The sequence below is a fragment of the Aristolochia californica genome, unplaced genomic scaffold, assembly GCF_029961685.1.
Source record: "Aristolochia californica isolate CCGP_79_NKW_82.1479 unplaced genomic scaffold, dmAriCali1.0.hap1 SCAF_4, whole genome shotgun sequence".
NCBI lineage: Eukaryota > Viridiplantae > Streptophyta > Magnoliopsida > Piperales > Aristolochiaceae > Aristolochia > Aristolochia californica.
This window is the reverse complement of record NW_027182103.1, coordinates 22,069,146-22,084,962: the sequence shown is the minus strand read 5'-3', so window position 1 is coordinate 22,084,962 and position 15,817 is coordinate 22,069,146. Positions and strand designations below refer to the sequence as shown.

Sequence of the window (15,817 nt, the reverse complement as noted above, 5' to 3'; positions counted from 1 at the left end):
GAATTAAAAATCACAAGCTGAATTGGGTTAGAAGACTTGAGGATCAAATGGGGCACACAAATATCTCACGAGCTAGCAAACTTATCAAGATGAGCTGGTAGATCGTGAGGGACCCACAAGGATAAGGCCATGAGCTTGCCTCCTCCCTTATATTTACACGAATGAAGAAAGAGTTCTAGTTCAACTCATATTAGTCTTCTAGTAGATTGGTTTGAATAGACTTATTTTAGAGAGTTAGAATTGGAATGTCATTAGGATTGAAAGGCTAATTGTATAAGGACTTTACCTCTTCCTCTACTATAAATAGAGGTGTCGTAATTCGGTATTAATCAAGTTACACATCTCATTCTTGAGTTAATCTCTCTCTCTCTCTTTGCTTGGCACCACCTCTCTTTTCTATTTTATTTTTTCTTCTCTCTACTCTGGAGTTGTTCTTCCCTTTTCTTCTTTTTTTTTATTTCTTCTTTATCTTGCTCGGAATTATGAAAAAGGGATCCTAAATTCAACATGGTATCAAAGCATTATATTTAGGATCCCTCGTCAAAGGAATGCTCTAAAGAAATGATGATCAACACCACTCAAAGAAGGCTCTTTTATGAAGGAAGAACACAAGCCGAGAGATAAGTGTTCAATTTTTTCATTTCATGTTACTCGTTTCTGAATTTAGAAGATGATTTAAGGATGAGTTTGTAAATTCTATCATCTTATTATATTATGGATATGCATGCCTCTCTATATAGAAGGAGCTATCAAAACAATTTTGTCGGTTTGGAAATTCTGTATACCGAGACCAGTCCATGATCAGATTGTTGGAATTTTTTTTCCATGGGATAAGAGTTCCTTGATATAGAAGATTGTTATTGAGTCTCTTATGAGTGGTATTAGAGAAAAAAATCAGAATAATAATTTAGCATCAATGCTAAAATTTCCCATACATCGAGTTGTTTGAAGTGTACTACTTGGTGTTATTATTAGATTTTTTGAAGAAGAAGAAGGGCCTATCATGGCTGAAGAAAATATGAATATCAAAGGTGATATACTGAGAATTACCACCATACCCTGATGTGGGGTATCCAATTTTATGAGTTGGTCCACATCGGTTCGGAGGTTCCTTATAACTAAAGACCTACTTGGTCACCTCACCACCCAAGGACCACCTATTGATGAAGATGATATTTTTTATAACAAATGGTTGAAAAATGATACTTTGGTGATTAGTTGGCTAATCAATAGCATGGAAGAACATGTCTCAAACAATGTTATTTATCTTGACACTGCTAAACAAATTTGGGAGACATGTGCTAAATTGTACTCTTGCCCGGATACTCTTCTCCAAAAAATGTTGAATACTAAACAAGAAGAAAATATCCCTGAGTACTTGGCTTACTTTAGAGATTTTTTTCAAGAGTGGAAGTTATCTCAGCCTTCAACCACATATATTTCTATACAAGACAAACAGAAGGAAGCCTTAATTACTGCTATTTGTCTTGCAAATGTTAAACCCCAACTTGAGATTGCCAAGAGTCAACTTTTGAGTGCTTCTGCTGTCCCCAAGTTAGATGATGTATGCACAACACTACTTCGTATTCTAGACACTTCTTCCTCCACTACTGACGTATCATCTGCTATGTATTCCGATCATAGAGGATCATCATCTGACTGCGGCCGAGGCTGAGGTAGAGGTTATAGAGGAGGCAAAGGAAGAGGTGGAAGGATAGGTGCTGGCAGAGCAGAGGGGAAAGAATGTACTCATTGTAAAAAATTGGCCACACTATAGATCATTGCTATTACAGGGCATGCACATACTGTGGACAATATGGCCATTATAAAGAAATATGCTATAAAGCCAATGTATAGTCAGAATTAACAAGGGCTAATCAAGCCTTTATAAGTGATACAAAAGAAGAACAACCCACAAAATCAACAACACAGAAATTTTTTACTGATGAAGAGTATGAGCTAATTCAGAAAATGAAGACAATGCTGGGTTCATCTCCTAGTTCCTCCACAACTACTGCTGCCACTACCGCTTCAGGTATGCTATCTGCCTTGTCTTCATCCTGGATAATTGACTCAGGAACCTCTGAGCATCTTACAGTTAACAAAAATTTATTACATTCTCTATTTCTGAGTCTTTCACAAAAGTTTGTTACCATAGCTGAATGTTCTCAAACCAAGTCCAAGGGAAAGGTTCCACTTCTGTCACACCATCACTTCTACTCACTGATATTCTTTTCGTTCCTACTTTCCCTTTGAATCTATTATCTGTTAGTCAGCTGACAAAATATTTTAATTGCTCTATTACCTTCTCACCCACTTCATGTGTCTTTCAGGATCTTATAAAGAAGCAGGTGATTGATGGAGGCCACGAACAAGGGGGGCTTTACTACTTGGATATGTTGAAAATAAATATGGTTTCTACTACTGAAAATGAGACACGGTTATGGCACAATCGGTTGGGACATCCATATGCACAGTCTCTTCATTATATCTCTTCATATGGATGGGTTACAATACCTTAACATTCTTTCTCAAATCCATAGCCCAATCTCTTTCTTCTCCTTTGTTAACTGTCATTTAGCAAAGTAGTAAATTTTAGCTATGAAAAATTAATTGAATTTGTTTTCAGTTTCTATGTGAAGTTAGAAGAACAAAAGCGATGCCACCCTCATCAAGTGCATCTCTTTTACAAAATTTAGGAAAAAAACACAGTTTTCCCCTCCCCTTCTTTCTAATCTTATTGATAGGTTGATAGTTTTTAATAAATATTTTAATTTTAAAATTTTTTCTATATTATTCAAGGAGGCGATGTAATTTTTAAAATCCAACCTGCAAAGCATGCCTGAATCAATGGTAACCATGTGAATGAGTTCCACACCAACTCCCTTACATGATTCATGGGGACTAAAAACCTATACAACCTGCAAATTCAAACCAGAATATTCCAATTTGGTCCAATTTCCATTCTCTCTAGAAGTTAAATCTTAAAACCAACTTTCACATGCTCTTTGTTTGTCACTGATGTAATCGGTATTAATACTTAATAAGCATAGGGAAAATGCCATACAAAAGTAGCTTTTTGATTGACCATCTCTCCCATCTCATGCGGCATCAACTCATCTTTTTGTTTCCATAGATCCTCGTTTCCCAGGTGGAGCTGTCATCATCTCTGCCTCCAGGGGAAACAGGACCAAATCAGTGCTAGTACGATTGTTCAGCAATTTCTCTCTTTCACGTACTGTTGTATCACCATGAAGCTGCAGATTTGTCAGTTGTGTTGCCCTCGAGTAAGTCCCAACGTCCAGCCTGGCCAATGGTGTTGGTGCATCATAGCTTTGAGAATAGGATCTGAATGTTGGTTGGGGAAACCTGTCAGTCTGCAATGAAGACAGGTTTCTGACATCTCCAATTCTCAGATTACGTGCTGGATGAATGGTTTGTGAGGATCCATATTGCCCGTCACTGACGGGGTAAGTAGAAAGACGGCTGCTTTTGTTCTGTAACCTATCGCTTCTTCCCTTTGAGTCTTCTTCATCGTTGCTTAAGTTTATGATCAGAGAGGCCTTGGGGAGTGGGTTCTGTCTTTCCCTGAATAACCCCCACAAATAGCACTTGCCGAAGATCCCTGAATGTCATTTAAATATTAGTGCAGAAACGGTAAGAACTGGGAGCTGGTAGTGATATGGCGTCTGCCAATGTAGAAAGAGTGCTTACTCCAGTAGCTCTGGGGCAGTTCAAGGGAAGTGAAAATGAGAAGCTCAGTGCGGCCAACTGATGCTCTCAACACCAATTCTCTGGACATAGTTTCATCGAGCAGGTCATTGTACAGATTCTCATCCCTGGCACGGAAAGTGGGAATCCCAGATTCAAGGAAAGAACTAGCAAAGAAATACTGTGTGCCCTTCAATGAACACAAGCAATGGAAGTACCTTTCAGTTTCTGGAAAGAAATACAGTGAAATGTTGTCATCAGTGGGGGGTGAGATTGCAAAGTTTCTTGGCCATGCGGCAGCTTTTGGTAGCTTTTCAAAGTGAAGAAATGGCTTTAGAGTAGTGGCCTCTTGAAGTATCCTCGGGCATGCTTTATCTGATAGATGTGCTGCAATTCTGCCATAGATATCGCCGCTTATTTTGAAACATCCTCTGCAGCGACGACGAATTACAACAAGATTACAGTTCATATACAAGATCTATATGCAGTATGTATAACAGGAAACCATAAGAAAAAGTATAAACGAAAAATGTTTTATGTTTGTGTCAAGATCACAGTTCAAGTACAAGATCTATTTCTTGAAGAGAGATTTTGGGTGAACAATTGGAGATTGCACTGGTTGGGCACAACGGAACCGTGAATCCTTTCATGATTACTATGAGGATTAATGAATTTTTCAAGTTAGAGTTCTTGAGGGGTGACTATCACTAGGGGAACATCAATAAATCTTTATGTTATGGTTTTTTTGTTTTATTTTTTACATTTACATTTCTTAATTACATTAACACTTAAATTTTCAATAAGCACTAAATTCACCCCCACCCCCCATCTTGAGACACCACCTCTGCCAACAACTGTAACTCGACCTACCATTTCATATGTTGTTACCTGGTGAGAAGATTCACGAAAAATCCAGGGAAAATTCATTTGGATATGCAAATCACATGATAATTAGATATTTGAAGGAAAGAGAAAGAAAGAGGTTCTTGTACATTTGAGGAAGGAAATCTAGTGACTTGAAAAAGTAAGAAACAAAATATAATAGTAAGATCCAATGAAGATGTTGAATATAGACCAAGGGTGCACAAAACTTGTGAGTTGATTTGGGTGACCTCCATTCTTTTCGAGTTTAATGTGGTGATAAAAGTCATATTTTTCATACTATAGTCATGCAAGGGGAGCTAGGGAAATCAAAATTAGATATTTAGAGACTTGGGTGCCAAGCAAGATAAAGGAAGGGAGGAGCCAGCCCAGGGATATTTGTGGTATTTTGTGGAAAAAAGTCAAAAAAATTAGTCAGCTAAAAAGATGTCTTAGTTTCCTCTTAGGAGTTCTAATTTTCTATTTGATATAATCTCTTAGTTAAAGTTTTAGTTAAAGTAGGAGTTTCCTATTTGATGTAATGGATAAATTATAAACAGAGGAAGCTTGGTTAGGGGCAAATCAGCCTTAACTCTTTATTCCTTTTCCTCTTTGTTCCACTCTTCCCTCTCACTCTACTAGTGCCCTATCTCTCTGTCCCTTCTCTATCCTCCTCTCTCCAAACTTTTCCCTCTTCTCTTCTTCTTGCACGAACACTCTCATTCTCTCTTTCTCTCTCCTTCCTTCTTCCCTTCTCTTCCCTTTCCTTCTTCTCTAGATCTACTTTTACCCTTTTCCAAAGCCTCCCAATTTTTCCTTGCACTTTCCTGAAAAGATAGAACCTTTCCAACGACGGTTCTATCAAAGTGTTATTAAAGTAATCCTTTGTAATCTTCTTCAATCATGGTGAAACACGAGATACATGGAACTAAAATAGCAAGAGGAAGCTGCCGCTCACGAGTTCAATTCAGAAAATTGGACAAATCTCTACACACAAGTGGAGAAACTTTGAAATTTGAGAAACAAGATGGATCACTTGACATGTCTAGTGCAATCTCTCATGGAAGAGAGGCTTTCAAGACGTTCTTCCCTTTCAATGAATGTTGGACACGGAAGCCTTGTCCAAATCTATTTTTGAAATGGTATCCTCCCTATCACCACCGTTATTGCCTACACCAACCATTCCCAACTTATCTCCTTACCAAAATGTTTCTTCGATTCCTAACCTCACACATCCTCCTTAACCAAGACACTCCCTCTCCACAAATCTACCTCCATTCTCTCAGTCATCACACCCTAATTCCTATCATCTTGACATGTCGCATACCATATCAAGGTTGCCCAAACAATTCCACATTTTTCACCTCAAATCTCCCATTTGATTCCATTCCATATAGCCTCGTATGGCCATGTTGGATTTTCCTAGGTGCAACGTTAAAGTGATCCAGACAAATAGGCCTATATGGCTGAGGAATTGTTTGCCTACCACCAAACCGAGGAAGATCAATGGATTTTATTAGTCTCATTTCATCATGAATATGATGGTAGAAGGTGGTTCCAATGGCATGAAAAGGACTACTCCTCTCTTGGCAAGTGCTTTTTCAAGCTCTGTATGTTTGTTTTGAACCCACTCAGTATCAAGACTTCGATTCTCTCTTGACCAAGCTCAAGCAGATAGGCTGTCTAGAATATCAAGCTATGTTTGAAAGAATTGCAAATAGAGCTCAATAGTCAGAACACATCCGGGTGGGAAGTTTCATTGGAGGACATAAGCCTGATTTGGCGGCGGAAGTGGGAGTATTTCATCCTAAAACTCTTATTCAGGTAATTTACCATGCCACACTTCAGGAAGAAAAACTGTCACTCTAATAGCCTCAACCCAAGGAACCTCCTTTTCTGCCATTCCAGTTCCCAACTCCAATAACAACCAACAAAGCTTACCCTCATTCCCCATGGAGTCCATTATAAAAGCAAGGGTTTGTGCTTTAATTTTTGCGAGAAATTTGTTCTAGGTCATAGATACAAAACATTTCAAATGTACCTTTTCGAGGAGGAGGAGGAGGAGGAAGATCATCACCTCAAATTGTTGTTACAGAAGACCACATACTAAACCCTGAAGTATCCTTCCATGCCCTTTCTAGGACACTCCAATTTCTAACCATGCAACTCAACAATGAGATCCAAGGTCATATGGTACATATTGTTAGAAGATGGGGCTCCAGCCCACATGTCAAAGGAAGAATGCCCAGACGTCCAAGAGGTGACATCTTGGTAAATAAGAAGACTTTTCATAAATATGGCATGAAAGCGTAATTAGTTAAAGAGATATGTCTTTTATTTTGTAATAAGGCATGCAATGGTTGGACACTTTAGGAGAGGCTGTATGGGACTTTAGTAAGATGACAATGGAATTTTTCTGTCGATGCAACACCATATAAGTGGTAGGTTGTTTCAAATGGTGAGCCTCACTCTTTAAGGCAGGATATTTTGCATACGTGGGTACCCTTAGAAGCCAGTCTTCTTCCAAATAGTGGCACCAATAGGAGCACAAGGTGAACAAAATATTCCCCCTCGAATGAAGAATTTATTAACTATTTTCCATGATATTGTCTCAGCACCAATGGCTTACCACCAAAGAGATATCAAGACCATTGAGTTCAACCAACAAAGTGCCTCCCTACCAGCACATAGCCTTACAAGTACTCTCATGTGTTGAAAACTGAGAAAGATTAGTCAAAGAGATGCTTCAAGAAGGGATAATTAACCCGACCAACAGTCCATACACTTCCCTTATTTTAATAGTTAAGAAAAATTATGGATCTCATAGGTTTAGTGTGGACAACCAGGCCCTCAACAACGTCACTTCCAAAGACAAGTATCCCTTTCCCATTATTGATGAATTGCTTGATGAATTATGTGCTGCTGAGATTTTCTTCTAAGCTTGACCTTTCCTCGGGCTACAATCAAATTTGAGTAGCTAATAATGATGATTAGAAAACCGCATTTAGAACACATGATGGACAACATGAGTTTCTTGTGATGCGTTTTGAACTGATTAATGCACTGACTTCATTTCAATACTTGATGAATGACGTTTTCTGGCCCTACTTGAGGAAATGTGTACTTATCTTCTTTGATGATATACTAGTCTACAAGAAGAGTTTTGAGGATCATCTAGGTCATTTGCATGAAGGGTTAAGATTCTCCAAGTCAAGTCATCAAAGTGTATTTTTTCCTCAGCTAAAGTTCACTACTTAGAGCACGTGGGCTCCAAAGAAGGGGTGTCAACTGAACATGACAAAATTCAAGCCATGCAAGAGACTTCAACCTACCATCCCAAAACAATTGAGAGCCTTCATGGGATTAACAAGGTATTATAGGAGATTTTTGAAAAACTATGCTACTATTACTAGGTCTTTAAATTTGCTACTTAAAAATATCCATTCTTATGTCCTCAAATAACTGAATATGAACTTCCTCCCCTTTGAAATCTCTGCCTAATTTTCTAAAAAATTAATTATTGAGTGTGATGCTTTTGGATTGGGAATTGAGGTTGTTTTGATGCAAGAAGAGCAATTTATTTCCCACTTTAGCTGACCTCTCAAGGGGAGAATGCTCTCTTGGTCCACCTATGGTAAGGAAATCTCTACCTTGGTACAGTTCAACATTAGAGACCTTACTACATTTGGAAAAAAATTACTTTCTGAACCGACCATTGCTTACATTAAATTTTGCTTCCAAAGAGAATTAGTACACCATGAGGCAAAGGTGGTTAGTTAAATTGATGAGATATGACTTTGATATTATATACAAAAAACTGAATGGGAATGGTACAGTTGATAGTCTGCCAAGGAAACATGACCATACACTTCTTATTCTATGTGCTTCTCTTGTTCCTTTGGTTTTACAAGATATCAAAACTACGTATAGCACTGATCCACTACTCCTAGAACAACTTATTAAGGATTGGGAAGACTGTACATTGGCCCCCAACTACAAAAGAGTCAATTCCTTACTCTTCCTCTATAATCGGGTAGTGGTTCTGTGTACAACAAAGAAATGGTACATGCAATTTCGAGAGAGATGCACAACTTCTCCACAACCAATCATGCAGGTTTCCTAAAAACCTTCCATAGGGTGAGAAACACTATTTCTTAACTGGGGCTCAAAGCTAATGTTAAAAACTAAATAGTAGCGTGTGATAAATAATCAAATATGACACAACTACTCCGACGGGTCTCTTGCAGTATTTGCCCCGTCCAGAAAGAATATGGAAGATGTTTCCATAGATTTTATTGAGGGACTACCACCATCTACGGGAAAGACAAATAGTCTAGTACTAATGGATACATTGAGCAAGTATGCTCACTTTTTGTGTCAAGCAGCATCCACACACTATCAAAACAATTGTTGAAGTATATGTTATACATGTGGCAAAATCCATGGCATGACATAAACTATATTCTTGGATAAGGACTAAATTTTATAAGCTCCTTTTTAGAGAATATTTGTTTTGAAAGGTACCACCTTGAAGATGACCACAACTCACCACCATCAGATGATGACCAAACAAAGGTGGTTGTGAGGGTTTGTCAATAAGAAACCCATTACATGGACTTTTTATCTGCCAAGGGCAATTGAATATTCCTAAAATACCTCCTATCACACTTCCTTCAAGATGTCTCCTTTTGAGGTTGTCTATTGCAGGCCTCTCCCCACTTTTCTTCCTGTAGGTGAGCACTACAAAGGTCGTTGCTCTAGAAGAAGCCTTTTAAGACTGAGATTAGTCATTAAAGGTCAACAAGCACCAGCTCACCTTAGCCAAACAAAAAATTAGCATGACACAAGGACTAAGAGGTGGAGTTTGTGGTTGATGACTTCGTAGTTCAAGCTTCAACCCTATAGGTAATAGTTTCTTGCGGCTAGGAGGAATCAAAAGTTGTCTCCATGATTTTTTGGACCTTACAAAATACTTCAAAGAATTGGGAAGGTGGCCTATAAGTTGGAGTTGTTAGTAAAAGCTTCTATTTGTCCAGTCTTCCATATTTCCTAGTTAAGAAACACATTGTCTCAACCACACTTCTAACCATTGAAGCTGATGCTGCTGCCATTCTTTATTCATTCTCGAAATGCAACATGTTCAACATGGAACAAGATTACACACACAGCTATTAGTTCAATGGGCTCATGCCCAAAAGATATTTTACAACAATTCCCCACTTTTCAACCTTGAAGTCAAGCTTGGTCTTCCGGGGGGTGAAATGATAGAATTCATAATTTTTATACTATACTTACATGGGCTATGGAAGGAGGATCTAAGGGAATCAAATTAGAAAGTTTGGAGAAGACTTGGACACCAAGCAAGAAGAAGGGGGTCTCCAACTTAGGTGAATGTTTGGTATTTTGTCAAAAAAGTCAAAAAATTTAGCCAACAAAGGAGTCTTGTGTATCTTAGTTTCCTATTAGGAAGTCTAATTTGCTACTTGATGTAATATCTAGAGTAAGAGTTTTAGTTAAAGATGAAGTTTCCTATTTGATGTAATGTTGAGTTTTAATTTGGAAGAAGTTTGGCTATGGCAAATCAACCTAAGCCTTTATTCTTTTTCCTCTTTGTTCTTCTCTTCCTCTCTTTATCTACTCGTGCATTATCTCTTTCTCTCCTATCACTCTCTTCCGTCTTTTCTTCTCCTCCCATGAGCTCTCTGTCTCTCTCTCTCTCTCTCTCTGTCTCTCTCTTTCTCTCACCTTCCTTCTTCCCTTCTCTTCCCATGTTTTTTTCCTCTTTGTTAATTTTTCAAAGAGGAAGCATGAAAGAATGAGAGAAAAGGAGAAAAAGTAAGAAAGATATGAGAAAAGAGAGTGAACAAGGAGGAGCACATGTATTGATATGAAGAGAAAATTATGAGTGTTGTATCCCTTGCTCTTTTATAATAAAAATACAATGACTTATGCTAAAAATAAAATTTTCTAAAGTTTTAATTATATCTAATAATATCTCAATAAATCTAATCACAATAATTGGTAAAAAACGAAATTAAAACTAAGAAAATAAGGAGAAAAACTTCCTTGCACATGTTCTCCATTTAGATTATTTTTCTCCTCTTATTCTTGGACTTTGTTTCAACTGTGAAAACTCAACATAGATTCCTTGGTAATAGCTTCTTTTACACTCCCCTAAAATTAGGATTTGTAACTTCAACTTGCAAACAATCTTCATCATGACACATGTTTAGCTAAAAAATAAATTCTAATCTTTTGTCACTTGGAAAAGAAATTGTGATTGCAAAAGAAATTCTAATTTTCTTGGTTTATCTTGGTTGTAGTCTTTATCTTGTTCTCCCTCTTACTTGGATATTTTGGTTACATAAAATTTGGTTACTACAAATTATAGAATCCTTCATTATCTGTTACCTCGTACTTGTACTTCTTCTTTTACTTCTCCTCCTCAAGTTGAGGATAGTTTTAGCTCTTTACCAAGTGACCCAATATTCAAAAGTAATGGTGAGAGAAGAAAAATCACCCCTAGACCTGTTGAATTTATGGAAAAGTGAAATACTTCATTGACATTAATAACTTGTTGTAATCAGAGTACATGAACCTCTATTTATAATAGAGGAAGGTAGTAGTGTCCAATTACAATAAAATTACCCTTGTCCCAATTACACCCAAACTCTAACACATAAGGTAAGTCCTAACATAATTAGGTAACTCAATATTGATAAAAGACAAATATAACTTAAACTAAAACTCTTCTTGGTCATGACCCTAAGATAAAGATACTTTTGTGAGTCCTTCTTGATTTTCCAACTGATGTGATAAGGATGTCAGCTCTTTGTAATCATTATGGGTCCTACTTTTTATGGGCTTGGGCCCATCTTGTGGGCCTTACTTGGTCATGTGGCCCATCTTATAATAATCTTACATATGTGGGCCTTCCTTGGTCGTGTTGGCTTGATCTTAGCTTCCAACACTCCCCCTCAAGTTAGGAGTGAGAGAATAACATGAACTCTCAACTTGCTGCAAATGATGTATAAAATATTTTTTTATAAAATGGCACATCTTCCAATATGCCTTCATCTTCCAACATTCCCCCTCATGATGTTGTGTCCTTCCTTGAGGCCCTGCAGCATTATAAGTGAGAGTAAAAATCACTCCTAGCCGGTAAGCCATTGCTTCATACTCCAGTCTAAATTCTGGATGTAGGGCACACTCCTTTGCTATCGGTAGTGTGTCTATCGGCATTGGTCTGAAGTGTCCACACCGTGTCCCTCCACAGGACAATGACTCTCAAGTGGTAGGAGACATAAAAGCCATTACGGGGGGGGGGGATAACATGGACGTACTCATAAGTACTCATAAGTTCCTCCGTCATGGACTTCCAACCACAAATAATTTTCATCTTTTGGACTGGGATGAAGTTCCTCTGTCGTGGACTCCCAACCAAAAATAATTTTCATCTTTTTGACGGGGATGAAGTTCCTCCATCATGGACTTCCAACCACAAATAATTTTCATCTTTTTGACGGGGATGAAGTTCCTCCATCGTGGACTTCCAACCACGAATAATTTTCATCTTTTTGATGAGGATGAAGTTCATCCGTTGTGGACTCCCAACCACAAATAATTTTGATCTTTTTGACGGGGTAAAATAAATGATGACATGAGGCCACCTCTTATTCAATAATAATGTCCCCAAAGAGACATAATAGTTCAGCTGAATAGTCCAACACATATAACAAGAACCAAATAGTAAACTTTGTCAAAGAACCCATGAAATAATATGATATAAAAATTTCTTCTTTGATGCACAAGCTTCATCTTTTGTGCTCTCCCTTTCTTGAATATTTTGGTCACATAAAATTATCCACAACATAAAGAATAAAATATCTCTTTCTTGTTCTTCTTCTACTTCTACCCCTCAAGCTGGGAGGTAATGGCAGTGATCCCAGCTTGAACCAAATATCATAGAAGTAACAATAATCCCAAATAATAGAGATTTGTAAATAAACCCTCAAACCAGGGAGAAGTGAGATATTTTCCTGATATATCAACTCAAACAGTGATACAAAACAATCGGCATAAATTCGGATTTTTCAATACAACAGAATACCAGCATGACCTTTGATTCTTCCAATTCGAATATATCTCTCAATATAGATCAGATTGAGATGAAATTTTTCCTTATGAAAGTAGAATTAAATAAATTTCATCCAATTATAACATCTCTTCATAAAATATAATTATCATAAGATAAATAATCTGATAGGTTTCGGTCTCCATCATTTGGCCGAACTAAGTTCAGTTTCTCCTGTTTTTCCATAACAACCATTGACTCTTCCAAGACCAATATCTCCTTATAAAAATATCATATCGAGAATTGGTTGAATAGGTCAGAAAATAGACTTACATAAATTTATCTTGATATATAATTATCCATATAAAGTCTCTTTCTTGATAGCTTAAAATACTTCAGAAGTTGAGGCTTTCCGCTGTCTCTCGAACCTTTTTTTCAATTTGACCTTTGCTGCTTCAAATATCGATTTCTCTTTGTACATAACTCAGATAAAAAATTGGTTTGAATAGGTAAAATAATTGACTTACATATATCTAGTTTGATATATATTTCTCCATATAAAGTCTAGTTCTTGATAGCAAAAATTACCTCAAAATCAGAAGATTGCTGCTGTTGCTCGAACCTTTTTGCAATCTGACCTTCGCTCATTCAAATATCGATATCTCTCTGTAGATAACTTCGATTGGAACAAATCGTTCTTATTTGGAAATTAGACTCAAATATATTTCTGTAAATATATAACTTGTAATATTAAAAACTACGTATAAAGGTAAAAATCGCAACGAAAACTACAGGAGTAGGGACTAAAAAAACATAACTACAAACCAAGACCTAGGGTTTAGGGTTTAGAGAAAAGGATCACATTACCTCTGTGAGTTGACTAAGTCAACTCACAAAACCTACTCTGATACCATGTTGAATTTATGGAAAAGTGAAATACTTCATTGACATCAATAAATTGTTGTAATAAGAGTACATGAAGCTCTATTTATAATAGAAGAAGGTAGTAGAGTCCAATTACAATAAAACTACCCTTGTCCCAATTACACCCAAACTCTAACACTTAAGGTAAGTCCTAACATAATTAGGTAACTCAATATTGATAAAATAAAAATATAACTTAAACTAAAACTCTTCTTGGTCGTGACCCTAAGATAAAGATACTTTTGTGAGTCCTTCTTGATTTTCCAACTGATGTGATAAGGATGCCAGCTCTTGGTAATCATTTTGTGTCCTTCTTCTTATGAGCTTGGGCCCATCTTGTGGGCCTTCCTTGGTCATGTGGCCCATCTTATAATAATCTTACATATGTGGGCCTTCCTTAGTCATTTGGGCTTGATCTTATCTTCCAACAAGACCAATGACAAAACTCTAACTCCAATCTAAAATGATTGTTCAAATTTAAGGCAGCCTGTCTTATTTTAGGGCAATAAAAAGAATCTATTCACTTTTAAGGGTGTCTCAAAAATACCACTTGGGTAAAAATTAAAATAATTGAAAGTTATATGTTGGGTGCAAATCTGTTCTTTGCAAGTAGTGGGTTTGAAGGCTTTAATCTAAAGTGATTTTAATTAAAAATAAATTAAATAAATTACTTTGAGGAATAGATAGAAGCTCTCATACTAGCATTGCTCTTCATAGTTCTAAATAAAAAGGAGTCACTTTTAGACCAATAGATGGGATGAAAAAAAACCAAGTTTAACACTAAAGGGAGATAAAAAAAACCAATAAATAATTTTTTTTAGTTAGAACATAATAATAGAAACTATCTAAAATAGAATTCTCATTTAAGATAATTTCTTTTCAAAACAACTTGCCAATCAGGAAAAACCTTTTCAACAAAGAAATTCTAGAATAAGGGAGGTTTAAGAAAAATATATTTTGAGTTTAAATTGAGGAGAAAATATTTTATAATATAGAAATTTCAGACTTTATTAAGAAAGCAAATTAAACTCATGTAAGTAGAAGAATGGGAAACTCGTGTTATGTGAGATACAAAAATAGAAACTCTTACGGAATGATGCTCAAGTTGGGAAACACTTAATTAAAATTTGAAAACAACTAGAAAACTTAGTCAAACTAATATTATCATCTCAAAAAGGAAAAAAATGGCATAAAATTCGGAGTTCCACATGCAACAAGCTACCAGCATGACCTTCGATTTTTCCAATGTTGATATCTCTCTTTGGAAGCATCCAAATGAGAAACGGTTTGTTGGATTAGAAAATAGACTCACATACCTTTTTTTACATCAAATTTTATTTGCTACTTCAGATATTGATTTCTCTTTGTAGAAAACTCCGATTGACAAAATCCTTTTTGAGTTGAAAACTAGACTAAAATATACTTCCATAAATTTTTAATTTTAAAAATTAAATATTGTTTATGATAATGTAAACTCCAAAGACAAAAATGGGTGCTAGGTAAAAAGGAAGACTCTATCCGCTTTTGCTTCTCCATCTCAAAACCTTGCCACTTTGATACCATGTTAACTTACAAAGAAGAAGTATGGAAGAGAGACATGAGAAAAAGTAAGAAAGAGAGGAGACACAAGAGGGAACCAAGGAGGAGCATGTGTATTGATATGAAGAGGAAAATTTGAGAATGGTGCATCCTTTGATCCCTTACATGGTTTTTAAAAAATGATACAATGACTCGTGCTAAAAATAAACTTTCCCAAACTTCCAAATTACACCCAATAATATCTCACTAAACCTAATCACGATAATTTATAATAAAGAAAAGAAATCTTCCCCCACCCACACCCCCCCCCCCCCCCCCCCCCCACCCTACATACATGCTCCATTTAGGGTCTTCTTTTCTTCTTCTTCTTTGACTTTTCTTTAATTATTAAACCTCCTTTGCTTGAGACACAACTTAGATTCTTTTATTATAAAATTCTTCAACACCATCCCCCCAAGCTATACTTTGTAACTTCAATAAGCAAACAATCTTTGTCATAAAATTTATGTGCTGAAAAAGAAATTTTTGATCTTGTGTAGATTGAACAAGAAATTATGATTCCAAAAGAAGTTCTAATTGTCTTGATTAACACTAAAGGGAGATAAAAAAAAACCAATAAATAATTTTTTTTAGTTAGAACATAATAATAGAAACTATCTAAAATAGAATTCTCATTTAAGATAATTTCTTTTCAAAACAACTTGCCAA

General features: G+C 36.3%; 1 long non-coding RNA gene across 1 annotated transcript; it reads right to left on the bottom strand.

Annotated features, from left to right (window-relative positions):
• Positions 1–3,563: 3,563 nt before the first annotated feature.
• Positions 3,564–4,016, bottom strand: LOC137962176 (uncharacterized). The gene is made up of 3 exons (XR_011115110.1): positions 3,930–4,016; positions 3,715–3,839; positions 3,564–3,625 (listed from the first exon to the last, which is right to left on the bottom strand). It is a non-coding gene; the product is annotated as an uncharacterized lncRNA (long non-coding RNA).
• Between the last annotated feature and the right edge of the window lie 11,801 nt (positions 4,017–15,817).